The sequence below is a fragment of the Myotis nattereri genome (assembly GCF_964212035.1).
Source record: "Myotis nattereri genome assembly, chromosome: 1".
Lineage (NCBI taxonomy): Eukaryota > Metazoa > Chordata > Mammalia > Chiroptera > Vespertilionidae > Myotis > Myotis nattereri.
Window position 1 is genome coordinate 62,140,802 of NC_138075.1, and position 16,090 is coordinate 62,156,891.

The window sequence follows — 16,090 nt, forward strand, 5'->3', positions numbered from 1 at the left end:
CCACATCACTCCTTAAGAATGAATGACCCCGCAGCCACAGCTAGATTCCAGATGGCGGGATCTGCTCTTGATTTAAAGCTTAAGTGGACTCAGAGAAAATCATCTTGAGTTGAATCCCAAGGCTGGGGGAGGCGGGTAGAAACACAGCGTGAGTGGCAAGAGAAAAACTGTCATCTCCCCCTTTTCATGCCACTCAGGAGCATGTCCCCAAGTTCTTTCTGGGTATGTTTAACTACAGCAGCAATGTCAACAACAGACAATTAAGTGAAAGCCTTGAGCTTAAACATAAGCTGGCAGGGCTAGGACCATTTCCTCCATGGACTCACTGCTCAGATTCAGTGTGTCAGCAGCCTGCCTTCCTGCAGTGCCCTTCCCAGGCTGACATGGCCCCAACTGGAAGGAGACCCAAGAGCTCCTTCTATCTTGTGAGCATTCCTTTATCTCCACTCAAGGTCACATAAATATGCACAAACCAATTAAAGCTCCATTAGCATGTAAACAAAGGGGCAGTGTTTGCTGGCAATGCAGCAGGTTGTGGTGCTATTAGTTAAGGAAAAGTAGAATTACCAAAGATGTCTTGTGAGGTGCATTAATGCCATTTACACTCATTCTTCAGAGCAGTAAGCTAATTAAAAACAGACTTTAGTGTCAGCACTTCTCATTCAAAACCCTAACACATTGGGAGAACGATAATAAAAAAGAGAGGTGAGTTTCTTGCCAAAGAGGTGCTGTAGTTTCAGGGCAAAGGCAGAGCTGTTTTACTGAGCTCCTAGAGCCAAGACTTTCACTGATTCAGTCCTCACCACATCAGGCTGCTACTGCTGCAACACGAGAGCTGGAAGCCTATTAAGTGACTAAAACCAGAGGCTATTGTTGTTAACGTGTTTTCGTATGTTGTCTCTTCTCAGAATGGCGAGGCACAGAAACATTTACTCCAGATCTATTTTTGGCTTCTGTTTTTATTGACCCTTCAGTGTTTTTATTTTTAAATACTATTTTAATTATAGAAAATTGGATAATGTAGAAAAATAGAGAGAGGATAATAAAAATCACCTATGATTACACCATCTAAAGCTATTATTATTTTGCTTTGTTGCACTTACTTATATAATCCTCCCTCCACACTCCTATGTTTATACATATGTCCGTGAATTATTTATTTTTTTTACAAAAACTAGGTATAATAAAATATATTTAGTTTTGTGTGTTTCTTTCCAAGGTATACAATAAACCCATATAATTAAGCTGACAATATGATTTATAGACTGCATCACTGTCTATCATATAAATGTACAATATTTGCCTAAATAGCGTGTTTGAAATTTAACTAGCGTCCAATTTTTCACTATTATAAGTAATCCTGCATCAAATACCCTTTTTGTATATATCTTGGGATGCAAGTGAAATTATTTCCTTCTAGCCTGTGCTTTTAAAACACAGAAAAATATATGACTATTGTTAAGGTCAATGCTCATGAATGCTCACTCAAGGAAATTAAAATACAAAAATGATGTGACTAAGGGTTGGACTATCTCAAGACACATCCACATGTTCCTATGGTGGCCTTTTCTCACTGTGACCTGCCGGGAGCCGGTCCATCCTTGCTGTTTCAAAGGACCTGGCATATATGGCATACGGTTCTTAATATGTTTGCTCACCTTCTTGGCACTATGTGTTTTAACCAAGGTCTCTGAGGAAGGTTGTTTCCCCAGGTAGGGATTTTCCCCTGAAGTTAGGGAGGGAATAAAACCTCTTAACTAGTGCCAGGCGGGTAATTAATCACTTTAACTACGAACAATCATGCTTAAGCTACCTAATCTTTACTCCCTGGAATGGAGATAAGAAACACCCTAGCCTTTGTAATAGAGATTGATAGGATTGGAATCAACTGGTATAAATACAGACGTAAGAAGAGAGAGAGAGACAGAAATTGGCACAGAACCTACACAGAACGTTCTCTAGAGACAGAAGAACTTCGCTGGAGAGAACATGGCAAAAGATCCTGGACAGAAACTGGCCTCAGAACCTAGAGACAGAACCTAGCGAGAGAACATAGCAAAAGATCCTGGACTGAACCTGACTACAGAAATTGGCAAGAGAACCTGACTAGAACCTGGTGACTGAACCTGGCTGGAGAACCTGGACAGAACCTGGCTGAAGAACCTAGCGAGGGAACATGGCTACAGAACCTGGCTGGAGAACCTGGAGAACCTGGCTGGAGGACCTAGCGGGAGACCATGGACACAGAACCTGGCTGGAGATCCTAAACAGAACTTCGCTGGAGATCCAGACCAGAACTTGGCTGGAGATCCTGGCTAGGCTGCTGATCAACTGAACACTGTCTCCGTGTCATTCCTTCTTCGCCGACTCCGTCCACACCTTTGGGGACCCCTGGACCTGCTGGGGTTGGACCCCGGCAGTGACCTAGAACATGGTAGAGTGCATTATGAAATTAAGGGCAAGTAGAATTGGTCAGTGATATTTGGGATTGGATCAGAAATTAAACTTATGATTTGGACTATTCTGATCCCACTGCTCTTGCCATAGCTAAGGACTGAAATTGGGCAACATAAACAAGAATAAGGCTGTGCAACATGAAAGAGGGGTCACAGGTTTAAATACTACAAATATTATTTTATGTCCATAATTAAGCATGTGTGCTTGAGACACATGTGTATCTTGATACACATGCCCTTGCGTGTGTCCACATTGAATTTTACAATGTACCCATCAAAACCCACCTTTAAAGTCATTTCCTCTGAGAAGCCTCCCCTGATCTTTCCGGAAAACTGTGGCTAACTCTGTTCCATAGTATTTTGTGTACTCCATGAAGACAGAGACCATGTCTTATTTATCTTTGTAGGTGCACAGATTCTGGTATATAGTAGGGATTGCATAAATGTTGGCTGAAATAAGGAATAGTAATAGGAACTGATAATGATACCCTGAACTCTGGTTCATTCACCTATATACAGACCCGACAGGCTCCTCAGCCAGGTTTAGGACATGAAAAATCTGCAAACAGAGGTTTCTGTTTTAGTGCCTGGCCTCTCAGTTGTGCTAGTCTCACCCATCCATCAGTGACTCTGGTCACTACCACCATTGCTATCCAACACTTTAGGTCTCTGACCTATTTAATGATCCTTTTCATGAGAGAGTACCTTTCTCTGAATGCCTTATGTCAGGCAGAAAAACAACGGAGTGCTTGGTTACCAATGGACTGTCAGTCACCTCCATCATGCACACACAAACACACACATGTGTGTGCATGTGGACACGCACAGATACACAGAAACATCACTCATTTCTATAGTTGTATGCAAAATACACATGCCCAGTCCCAGGCAAGGTCAAAAGGAAGAAAAAGAAAGAATAAAATGGGTAAAGCAGAATGTAAAATGAAAAGCATAACAAGAAACCATGAATGTTTTGTGTGAGAGAGATGGGTCCCTGGGCGGGTGAGAGAAGAGGGATGTTTGATCAGCCACGGGGCCACTACTTGTGATTGTAAATAGAGGCAGCATAGGATGAGCAGCTTCGCTGTATTTTCTTTTACCACCTTCCAAAGTAGGTAACCTGGAGACATAGGGACAGTCACAAAGGAAGTGTGCTGTTCTGAAATAGCATCTTTATCAGCTGGTGAAGCAACAGTAACTACAGTAATGAGACAACCATAGAAGGACATAACTCTAAAGCACTGTTTCTCAAATGTTAGCGTGCAGAAGAAATGTCTTGGGATCTTGTTAAAAATGCAGATAACGTAGTCCCTACCCTAAATAATTTGGGCTCTGTATGTCTGTGGTAAAGGCCAAGAAACTGCATTTTTAGCAATCACTTGGGTGAATTCTGAGGTAGGTCTAAGGAGCATTCTTAAAGGAAACATTGCTATAATGTGAATAAAAAGAGATACAGAAGAAGGAAGAGGCAGAGAGGTAAATTACCTAAAGTCACCAAACAATGCCCACTTTCGTATATCCCAATCTTTCCCTGAATGCCTTATGTCAAGCATATATATAGTAGTCAGTATATATATAGTGCCACCACGGAAAACATGATGCCTTTGTTACAGCTTCATGCTGTTAGTTACATGGCTTATTACTGAGGAGGTTAAGAAAACAGTGAGATGATATTTTTCAATTCACTTTAAACACCCCTTCCACCAACTTCCCCTGACCCCTCTGTTTGCTCCCCATTTGGAAAGCTCCATGAGGACAGAATCACATCTGTCTTGCTCAACAGAGTATGGCCAGCACCGAGAACAGTGCCTGGCATATTTTAGGTTCTCAAATTTTTTTGTTTTTGTTTTTTGTGTGTGTGTGTGTGTGTTTTTTTTTGCAGAGAGAATAAATAAACTTTAACTTTATCTTGAGTGATGATAATCTACTTCAAGATAATCTGGAAAGGAGAATCACAAAATAAAAAGTTTAGATTTTCTAAAAGAATAAATGAACTATATCTTGATTAATAAAAATCTACTTGGATGACTTTACCGAATGGAGAATAATTACATGACAAGATACCAGGGACTGAAGTGACAAAACTGGCATAGAAATATTTCCCTTGACATGGAATCCATTGTCATGTCTCTGACAGGTTACTTCTTTCTTCCTATCCAGCACCGAGTTTTGGTGAGAGGGTAAGGACTCCAACAAGTGAGGGGTGCATCACACCTCCTCATTGGAGGAGACAGAGGCTGGCCAGCAGCATCAAGGTGGGTCATATACACAGGTAAGATCTAAGCTGAAGGCCTGACCAGAGGAGCTGCATGTCAAACTTTGGTCACCTACCTGATGGAATACCGGCAGGTGCTCTGATGATGGTCTAAAAAGCAAAGCTGCCCTTTAACTGACAGCAGGTCAGTGTTCTCCACTGTTTCTGCCTTCAGATGAACCTTGTATGCCCTCAAGGCCGGATCGATCAGGACCTTGATCCGCCCTGAAGGAGACTTCCTCTTCTCAGGAATCTCTGGTTTATTGCCCAACAACACATTTGTTCCTGGGTGGGATAATCAGGAGTTGCAAAGACAGTTCAGTCTTTAGTGTTCCGAAAAAACTTCAAGTACTGCGATACACTCTCTTGGTTAGGAGTTTAGAATTCATGTCAGCTTGGCATCAAAGAGCCTTCATACTCTTGCTATTTATGGAGTTATCCCGAGAACAATCATGTTTCTTGTCTTCTTTGTTCCATCTAAGGCAGTGGTTCTCAACCTTCCTAATGCTGCGACCCTTTAATACAGTTCCTCATGTTGTGGTGACCCCCAACCATAAAATTATTTTCGTTGCTACTTCATAACTGTAATTTTGCTACTGTTATGAATCGTAATGTAAATATCTGATGTGCAGGATATATTTTCATTATTACAAATTGAACATAATTAAAGCATAGTGATTAATCACAAAAACAATATGTCATTATATATGTGTTTTCCGATGGTCTTAGGCGACCCCTGTGAAAGGGTCGTTCGACCCCCAAAGGGGTCGCAACCCACAGGTTGAGAACCGCTGATCTAAGGCATATAGAATCAAGAATCAAGATTGGGTTTTGTCTTTGTGCCTGAATTATCAGATTTTAACAATTTGTTCTGTGGCTTCCCTCAGATCTACAAGCTAAGACCTATCCTCTATAGGAGTGTACACTTGAAAGCTAGAACACCTGCATTCAAACCCTGGTTCTGCTATTTACTTGCAACATAGATCCATGAACAAATTAGTCAGCCTCATTTTCCACATTTGAAAAATAGAGATAATGATAACGAACATCAGAGGAATCATTCTGTGAAAATTAAATGAGAAAAGGATTAAAAGTACCTTGATTCTGGCATTTAGTAAGTGTTCAATAAATGTTACTTCCCTCCCTTCCCTGTCTCTCAGAAAAGGTCTTAGTTTGCCTGCAAAGACCTCCTGAGCATCTCAACATTGAGACTTCTTCATCCTTTCTTTCACTGACAAAAGCACTCTCCCAGGATTTCCCAGCCCAATTCTTTCATGAGGAAAGAATTTCCCAGCTAAGAGAATAATTTATTTTATCATAGCTTGCCTCTACTGTTTACTACTACTATTTACCTTGTATTCATGTTTTCTACTTATAAGTCATAAGTTAACAGACAAAAAGTATTATCTGAACAGGCAAGTGTGAAAGTACAAAGATGCGCTTTCTACTAACATACTTTCATAAAAAAAAAACACCCTCTGAAATATTTAAACAGAAACATAAAGTAATTTTACCACAACCCTCAACTCAAGCACAAATGTGTCTAGTCTTCACTAAATATGGTTAACATAGTGGAATGAGCCCTCATTCATGGATTTTAACAAAATAGTTAGAAATATAAGGATCGGGTTATTAATGTAATGAGAATAACTACTATTTATATTGTGTCTGGCCTCAGCTGAGTAGTTTACATATATTATCTGATTTGACTCATCATAATTCTATGAGTTAGATGTGGTTATCAGTATTTTACAGGTGAGAAAACTTCAGAAAAAATGGCTAAATAACTTACTCAAAGTTACCTAGCTAGTAAGTGTGGAGTCAGGATGCAAACCCAGTACCAACGGACACCAAGGCACATACACAGCATCTGAGCAGAATCTGCCTCTCAAAGGCTTAAGCATCACTGATATAAGGAACACCTGATCACCGAGGGGGCATAGTCTCACCACTGGACAGCAAGAACCTGGCTCTGGGATGGTTCTTATAGACATGGGATGAGTTGGCACAAAACTCTTGCTGTTGGAGCCTGTCGCATAGAAATGGCGCTTTCTCTCCTGGCCAGTGTGGCTCAGTGGTTGACTGTCAACCCATGAACCAGCAGGTAACCAGTTGAATTACCGATCAGGGTGCATGCCCAGGTTGTGGGCTCTATCCCCAGTAGGGAGCATGCAGGAGGCAGTTGCTATTTGTTTCTCTCTAATCAATGTCTCCATCTCTTTATCCCTTTCCCTTCCTCTCTAAAAAATCAATGAAAACATATTTTTTAAAAATTTTAAGAAATGAAAGAAATGGCGCTTCCAAATGTTCAGTGTGTAGGCCCAGAATCTGGGATATGTGTTTAGAATTTTCCAGAGAGGTATCAGTGGCCTATCTACTGCAACTATGTGAATAACCAGCCTTGGGTGGCTTTGGAAGGGGTAGGTGGAGTGCAGCAAAGAGAATTAATCTGCCATGGGGAAAATCTCTTTCTCCCCTGACAAATGACAAACCACAATTACTAAAACACAAACACATACTAAGGAAGTCACTGATATTCCTTCAATAACCAGTGCCTAACAACCAACATGTTACAAACCTGAATCCCACATTCTGAGCTTCAGATTGGCACTTTCAAAATTCCCTGTCAGATCTACTTTCAAGGTTCACATGGCAACACTGCTTGTAAATGACTACTAACAAAAATGTAAATGTAAACCAGGTTGCAGACAGTAAGCCCATTTTATAAGAATGGAGAAGAGAAAGATGTACTTCTCATTTGACCTATTTGCAATTCTGATCTTCACACACTAAGTGAATGCAGTAGAAAAGCAACACCGCTTGGACAAGCATGGCATAGCGAATGCTTTTAACAGGCCAGGACAAATGGGAAGGAATGATCCTTTTTCTTTCTGATTGGGAGGAGTAATATGACTGCAGCACTGGTTAACAGCAGTGAGATTATTGGCCTAAATAAAATGAAATAGCATTTATTATAACATTTCTGTAACTCCCTTGTCAATTGCTCTGACTTGAGATTTTAAGCATGATTGTGAGAGAATTTAGTTCCTGTTGTTTTCATGCCCTGCAGCAAAGAAACTAATGAAAATTGCATTAGAGAATCTAATGGTTTTTCATGCGGGTGCTGTCCTCTGACTCAGCACCACTTAGAGAAGTTTGCACAAGGACCAGCAGACAGCAGCTTGGTCTGGACCCCTAAAGTTAAAATCAATTTTTCTGGAAAATCTTCTGAATTTCCTATAAATCCAAATTCAATTACCTGTGCTGGCTCTAATAACTAGTTACATGAGGGTGTTTTTTTGTTTTTGTTTTGTTTTTTTGTGAGTGTGTGTGTGTGTGTGTGTGTTTGTTTGATTTTTTGTTGTTTGTTTTTCTGGGCAACTGCTTGAGGCAGCAGATTCTCTTATTAGCAACTATTAGATTTTATTTTTGGCTATACAAGAAGCCCTAAAGATAAAATAACAATTGCAAATGAAATATTAAGATGTAAATCAGTCCTTTCACTAATGACTTGGCAACTCCTGGCACAGAGGCGGTGCAGGGAAGGAAAGAGCAAGGAGAATGTGGAGAGTGGACATTTAGATCCAAGCACCTTGGAATGAAGCAGGTACACTAAGAAATGGACTGTGGCTCTGGGAGCATCATAAAGGTTGTTTAAATGGGAAAGAGGGCTTAAGGTTGTTTTTACCTTTGGGGAAGAGGCCTTGGTAGATAATCCATTTTAAAGGGTAGGCATTCCTCACAGTTCATTAGAATTTGTAAAAGGAAATAATGCTAACAGATCTTGGATCTGAAAATCTCAACCATGACCCCTTATTGTGAAAGAGTGTGTAAAAGTTAAGAACTGTGAATAATTGAGCGTTGCTTATTCTAGATAAAAGCCATGAATTGAGTACACTGGGGGAGTGATACAAGGTTGGGTTCAAAGTTTCTGCTATGAGGAAAATTTCTGACAGATCAATTTAGAGAATAAATACTTTTTCCCCTGAATAATTATGATGAAAAATTGAGCAAAGGAATCCAGAGAGTATATAAAAATGGTTAAGAAACAGAAAAAGAATATTCTAACAAACTAGAAAACAGAATTTTTTTTAGTGAGCTACTATTCTTTTTCCTAGCAAAAAGATTAAAAGAGTGATGATACCAGTACCTGAAGAAGGTGTGGTGTGTCTGACAGCAGGTGTGAACATACTGCTGGCTGGAGAGTAAATTAGTGCCAACTTTCTAGTATGATTTTAAAAATTTGCATGAAAATGGGCATGTATTTTGACTCAACAGCTCTACAAAGATACATTCATTAAATAATTGTCTAGTAGCAAACACTAGAGGCAAAAATCAAATGCTAATGCAATAGAATGTTTTAAGTAAATTAATCAACCTCATTACAATGCAATAATAACAACCTTTAAAAATAAGGTTGACTTATATTCACTGGCATGGAAGGATGCACATAATGTATTTCTAAGTGAAAAAAGCAGATTAAAAACACTACAGCCTACATTTACTACATCCATTTATTTGTAATATAATATATATACACATACTTATGCATATTTATAGTGAGTATATGATATATAGTACATAATTTAAATAGCATGTATTTATATAACATAATACTATATATATCATATACTAGTTGGCTTCCCCATGTTTGCAGAAGAAAATCATTAACCATTGTTAAATAAATAAATCCCTGCTGCTACCCATCTTAGAAATGCAGTAATATTTTTTATATAGATAGCAGCTGATTATGAAGTTTTAAAATCTGCAGTTTTAAGACCTGATTTAAGCATTTTTATTGGTTGGTTATATTTGACAAACTAATATACACTTTGACTTCTTAAGGCACATATACCTTTAAGTTAGATAAACACAGGTCAAGTCATTTTTTTGTGAGGTGTAAAAGACAACACTAATTTTATTTTTTATAGATTTATAAGTTTATATTTATGAAAGAAAAAGATTTAAGTAAATGTCTAGAAACAAAAAAATAATGTTTATCTCAGAATTTTGAAAATTTGTGTGAACTTACATTATATATTTATGTATTGATTGTCTTGTGTTTTACTATGATCTTTAAATTTATTTCTTTTGGTCTTCTAGTCTGAGTACTTTAACAAAAGAAGAAAGAAAAATCAGAATAACCCAATCAAAATTTCTGTAACTTTAGATGCATGCTTTCTACTCAGCTGTTCGGAGGTACCAAAATAAACTGGGAGGACTCCTGTACTTCCATGGGAAATCTCTTTTCTTTTGGCCACTTGTAGATGTTCTTTGTGCCTAAAACAAGTTGACTATCTTTCCTTTCCTTTCCTTTCCCTTTCCTTTCCTTTCCTTTCCTTTCCTTTCCTTTCCTTTCCTCATACCAATCATCAATAGCATTCCTTAACTCAGAAAGTATTTTGAAGGTACAAATGTTCAGTTATAAAATAAATATTAGTTATGTAATGTATAACATGATGGCTATAGTTAACACTGCTATATCATATATAGGAACGTTATTAAGATAGTAAATCCTAAGAGTTCTCACCATGTGGATAATTATTTTCCATTTTTTTCTTCTCTTTTTATTGTATCTATATGAGATGATGGACATTAGCTGAACCTATTGATATATATATATATCAATCAAACCATCATGCTATACACTTTAAACTTGTACAATGACATATATCAATTATTTCTCAATAAAACTGGGTCAAAAAACAACAAAAAGAAGTTTGGTTCTTCATATAACAAAATGAAAGGGTGATGATTTTAGGGGACAAAAAAGAGGAATGGATTAATTCACTTCTTTTCTTTTCTTTTTCTCTTTGTATTGACTTTCAAGACTCTGATTGGCCTTTAAGGTACAACTCCATGTCACATCTTTTCCAGAAAGTATGGAAAGATGAGAGAAATATACTTACTAGCTAAGTAAATAAGACATGGTTTGATTAATTTAACCTTCTATAATAATGTGTTTCCTATATGAAAGTATAAATAGAAAAATGGATAGATAGTTGGATGAATGGATGGATAGTGGGTAGACAAATAAGACAGACTAATATCAGTAAGTCTAAAAACTTCAGTGCTCTAACCAATTCTGCAAATATATTAACTTTTAAATTAAACTTTTCTCTTGGAGCCTCAGTAGATATAGCAATATATTCTCTTAGGGAAGAAAGATAGAAAAAATAAGTACCATGTAAGGGAAAGACAAAATCACCATTAGGTAAACACCACAGTTTCAGGCAACATCCACCAATGGATATTAAAATTAAGTACAAATGTTTGAGGAGAAACAGAACATTAGCACTTATTAAAAATATCTCCTTCAAGATATTTATCAATTAGGAAGAGAAAATTAGTCATTCTATAGTGGAGAAATCCAGCAGATATTACCTTAACCAATTATCAAGTCTAATACTACCAGTAATAATATATATAGTACTATTCTATACTTTTATAGTTACTCTTTATATAGGGTGTCCCAAAATTCACGCAAGAAGTAATTTTGATAGAAAACACAGGTTTATAATTAAAAATTGTAAATTTTTTATTGATTGATAAAGTATACAGTATAGGGCTATGTATGGAATAGCACATCGGGTAAATGGCCTCCATGGCTTTGCTGGCACATACGCAAAGCCGTGGCCTTCATTGGTCTTCATTGTCCCTGCTCCTGGGCCATAATTGGTACTTGGTAATGCTTATCAAATTGAAGGTACTGAAATCAAAGGGCATCAGATATTAGAATCTGATTCAATAAACCAAGTAAAATTAGGCTTTTATATTTTGTTGTTGTTGTTAATGCTCATGCAAAATTCAAATCTTGTGTGAATTTTGGGACACCCTATACTTATTTTTAAGGAGTATGATGTAAAACAGTATGCAGTTATGCCTCACATCTCTCTCATTTACCATTTATCATGTATTTTGATGGTGCCAGATTTACTGTGTGGGTGCGGCAGGAGTCCCTTGCAAGTTATGGCTGGTGAGCAGTTCCCTGTGCGTGTTTGCAGTGGTGTCCAAAGCCAGTCTGGGTGATTGTGTGGCTGTGACCCTAGTCTCTGCTGCTTCCCCCTTCAAGATGACATGGTTTATTTATTATTTCCTTCTTTTTACTTACTCTGGGCTTTTCTTGTTGTTCTCTTTCTAGTTCTTTAAGTGTAGGGTTAAATAGTTTATTGCTGATTTTTCTTGTTTTTTGGGGTATGCCTGTAGTGTAATGAACTTCCCACTCAAGACTGTTTTTGCTGTGTCCCAGAGATTTTGGTTATTATGTGTTCATTTTCATTTGTTTCCAGGAAGTTTTTTATTTCTTTCTTGATCTCGTTGGTAGCCCATTCATTGTTTAATAACATGCTATTTAGCCTTCATGTGTTTGAATGTTTTGGGGTGTTTTTACTGTAGTTGATTTGTAATTGCATTCCACTGTAATCTTGAGAAAATGCTTGATATGATTTCAGTCTTCTTGAACTTGTAGAGACTTGTTTTGTGTCCTAACATGTGGTCTTATCTTTGTGAATGATCCATGTGCACTTGAGAAGAATGTATATTCTGCTGTGGTGGGGTGAAATGTTCTATAAATGTTTATTAAATCCATCTGATCCAGTGTGTCCTTTGAGTCTGTTTCCTTGTTAAGTTTTTGCCTGGAAGATCTGTCCAGTGAAGTCAGAGGAGTGTTAAAGTCCCCTACTATGACTGTATTATTGTCAATCTCTCCGTTAAAGTCCTCTAGAAGTATTTACTTATTTATTATTTATTTATTTATTTATTTATTTATTTATTTATTTATTTATTTTATACTTAGGTGCACCTATACTGGGTGCATATATGTTTACCAGGGTTATATCCTCTTGTTGGGTCAATCCCTTTAGTATTATGTAGTGACCTTTGTTGTCTCTTGTGATGGCCTTTATTTTAAAGTCTATTTTGTCAGATATGAGTATTGCTACTCCAGCTCTTTTTTCTTTTCAATTTGCATGGAAAATGTTTTTCCATTCCTTCACTTTCATCCAGTGTGTGTCTTTTGTTTTGAGGTGGTCTCTTGTAGACAACGTATAGTTGGGTCATGTTTTTGTATCCATTCAGCTACGCTTTGCCTTTTGATTAGAGCATTTAATCCATTTATATTTAGGGTTATTGAGAGGTACTTATTTATAGCCATTTTAATTCTGTATGGCTAGGTTTCTCTCTCTGTTTCTTCTTCTCAGCAATCCCTTACAGCAATTCCTTTAGCATTTCTTATAATGCTGGCTTGGTGGTGGTGAACTACTTTAGCCTTTTTTTTTTTTTTTTTTTTGTCTGGGAAGCTCTTTATTTAACCATCTATTTTGAATGATGGTCTTGTTAGATATAGGAATCTTGGTCTCAGCTCCTTGCTTTCCATTACCTGGAGTACTTCATGCAATTTCTTTCTAGCCTGTAGAGTTTCTGAGAAATCAGGTGTCAGCGTTATGGGAACTCCTTTGTAGATAACAGTTTTGGGGTTTTTTGTTTGTTTGTTTTTTCTCTTGCTGACTTTAAGATTGTCTTTTTGTCTTTAATTTTTGGCATTTTAATTATGATTTGTCTGAGTGTGGGTCTGTTTGGGTTCTTCTTGTTTGGGATTCTCTGTGCCTCCTGAACTTGTGTGACTTTTTCCTTTTCCAGGTTAGGAAAGTTTTCTGCCATTATTTCTTCAAACACCTTCTCTATTCCTTTCTCCTTTTCTACCTCTCTGGCACACCTGCTATTCTAACATTGTTATGTTTCACGCTGTCCCACAGCTCCCTTAAGCTGTCTTCCTGTTTTTTAAATTATTTTTTCTTTTTGATTCTCTGTTTGAGTGATATTTTCAACTCTGTCTTCTAATTCGCTGATTTGATCCTCAGCTTCTCCTAATCTGCTGTGTATTCCTTCCAATGTGTTCTTTATTTGTGTTATGTCATTCTTTATCTCAGATTGTTCTTTTTTCATAGTTACTATATCTTTTTTCATGCTGTTGAGCATTTTTAACATCATTACTCTGAACCTTGTTTCAGATAAATTTCTTTTCACTGCTTCATTTATCTCTTCTGGAGAATTCTCTAGTTCTTTCATTTGGGGGTTGATTCTTTGTCTCCTCATTTCGGTTGTCTGTTTGGGTTTGTGACTATGTTCTAGGTAGATCCTCTACACCTCTCAATCTCTACTGCAGGACTATTTCTGACAAATTGGATCAGGCAAAGACTCAAAGCCTCTGGGGACTGCCTCTGCCTACAGCAGTGGTTCTCAACCTTGGCTGCACATTAGAATCACCTGGGAATCTTTTTAAAATCCTGATTTCTGGGCCTCATTCTCCGGAAATTCTGTTTCTTTGTTATGGGGTGGGGCCACAACATTAGTAACAAATAAACAGAATTTCCGGAGGATGAGGCCCAGAAATTAGGATTTTAAAAAGATTCCCAGGTGATTCTAATGTGCAGCCAAGGTTGAGAACCACTGTCTTAAGTAGCCTCAGGGCAAGGTGTGTTGACCAATAGGGTGTGTCAACTATCTTCTCTCCAGGCAAATGTCATGTGAGAAAGATGTCCTCCACTGAGTGAGGGAATGACTCAGTCCAGGAAACTTGGGGTGTCTGCCTTCTGAGCTTTATCCCCCCAAGTACCCAGTCCTGGGTTTTGCTCTCACAGCTCCAGTCCACTTCACCCTCCCTCTGCCAGAGCACAAAGTGGGTGGCTCCACAGGGAATTTTTGTGTGTTAGCTCTTCAAGAGGGTGCCCGAAATTTCAGCTGCCATGCCCTGGCAGACAGCACCCTGCAGCTTTTCAGAGCTAGATGTTATGTGTGTACCCTCCTCAGATTTGGTGCTCTCTGCTGGGGAGCTCAGCTTGGGGATTAGATCCTAGAGTTCCCAGTGGTACCCCCCCCCCCACCCCCCACCCCCCGCACAGCTGAGTAAACTCTCCAGGACTTCAGTTGCTGTCTGTGAGTGCCCGGCCAGCCTTTTCATGCCTCCTACCAGTCTATGTGGTCTCCATCTTTGGTCCTCAGGTATCAGGGTTCTCTCCTGTGAGTTTTCCATTGATTATTTAGGAAGCCTTTCCACATTTCAGTTGTAATTCCAGTTTGTTCCTGGGAACATGTCCGTGCAGCATCCACCTACTCTGCCACCATTTTTAAGCTCCTAAGATGACATGGTTTCCATGCCAGAGCCTTGCCCGTCCCAGGAGTGCCTGTCTACCATGTATTTTGATTGCATCATTTTCTCTTGCCCTTGATTTAATCTCATGTTGATTTGTGCAGTAAGATGCTAGACAATCTTGTAGCCTATAGAAGGCAACAGTCTATACCAGGGGTGGGCAAACTTTTTGACTTGAGGGCCACAATGGGTTCTTAAACTAGACCGGAGGGCTGGAACAAAAGCATGGATGGAGTGTTTGTGTGAACTAATATAAATTCAAAGTAAACATCATTACATAAAAGGGTACGGTCTTTTTTTTTTTTTTTTTCGTTTTAGTCATTTCAAACGGGCCAGATCCGGCCCGCAGGCCGTAGTTTGCCCACGGCTGGTCTATACCATACAGCTTAGGTATGAAGTAGGCTAGACCATCTATGTTTGTGTAAGTACACTCTGAAATGTTCACACACAACAAAATCACCTAACAATAAATTTCTCAAACATATCTCCATCATTGAGTTGCACATGACAGTAAGTACTTGTATATCTTTATACTGAAAAGGCAAAAATGATTTTTCTTGATAAAGAATTAACACTTCTTTACATGTATGTTCATTATACTATGGGATCATTTTTTATGAGGAACGTACATATGATGTTAGTAACACGTAGTTTATAAAAGATGTTCTTCATAGAGAGCAAAAAATGGAAACAGACATAGACATTGTATTTTTGACTCTGAGATTGTGGTTAATGACCACATTTTTTTCACTCAATAAGTACTGTTGCATGATGACTAATGAAATACTAGTAAATGTATTCCATTATCTACCCCTAAAGTGTCCGGGCAAAACCCTTGGCTGTTATTCTTTGCATCTCCTTTTCAGGCAGCTCCAAAGTCTGCAATTTGGATGATACCAGTCCTGTCTTATTTGACTTAGTGAGAAACAGAGCCCATAAATGTGGGAGTGAATCCTTGAGACTATAGCAGACTCTCCTTACCAGGAAGAAGAGAATTTCCTGGTTGCACTAAGTTAATGAGACCTTGAATACACACACACATGTGTATATACAGATATATATACATATACATGTATATGAGTATATACGTGTTTATTTATATATGTACACATATATGCCTATACTAGAGGCCCAGCACACAAAATTGTGGGTGGGTAGGGTCCCTAGGCCTAGACTGTGATCAGGACCATCTTCAGCCCACTTGCCAGTCCCCAGTCCCTCCCTGCTGCCACC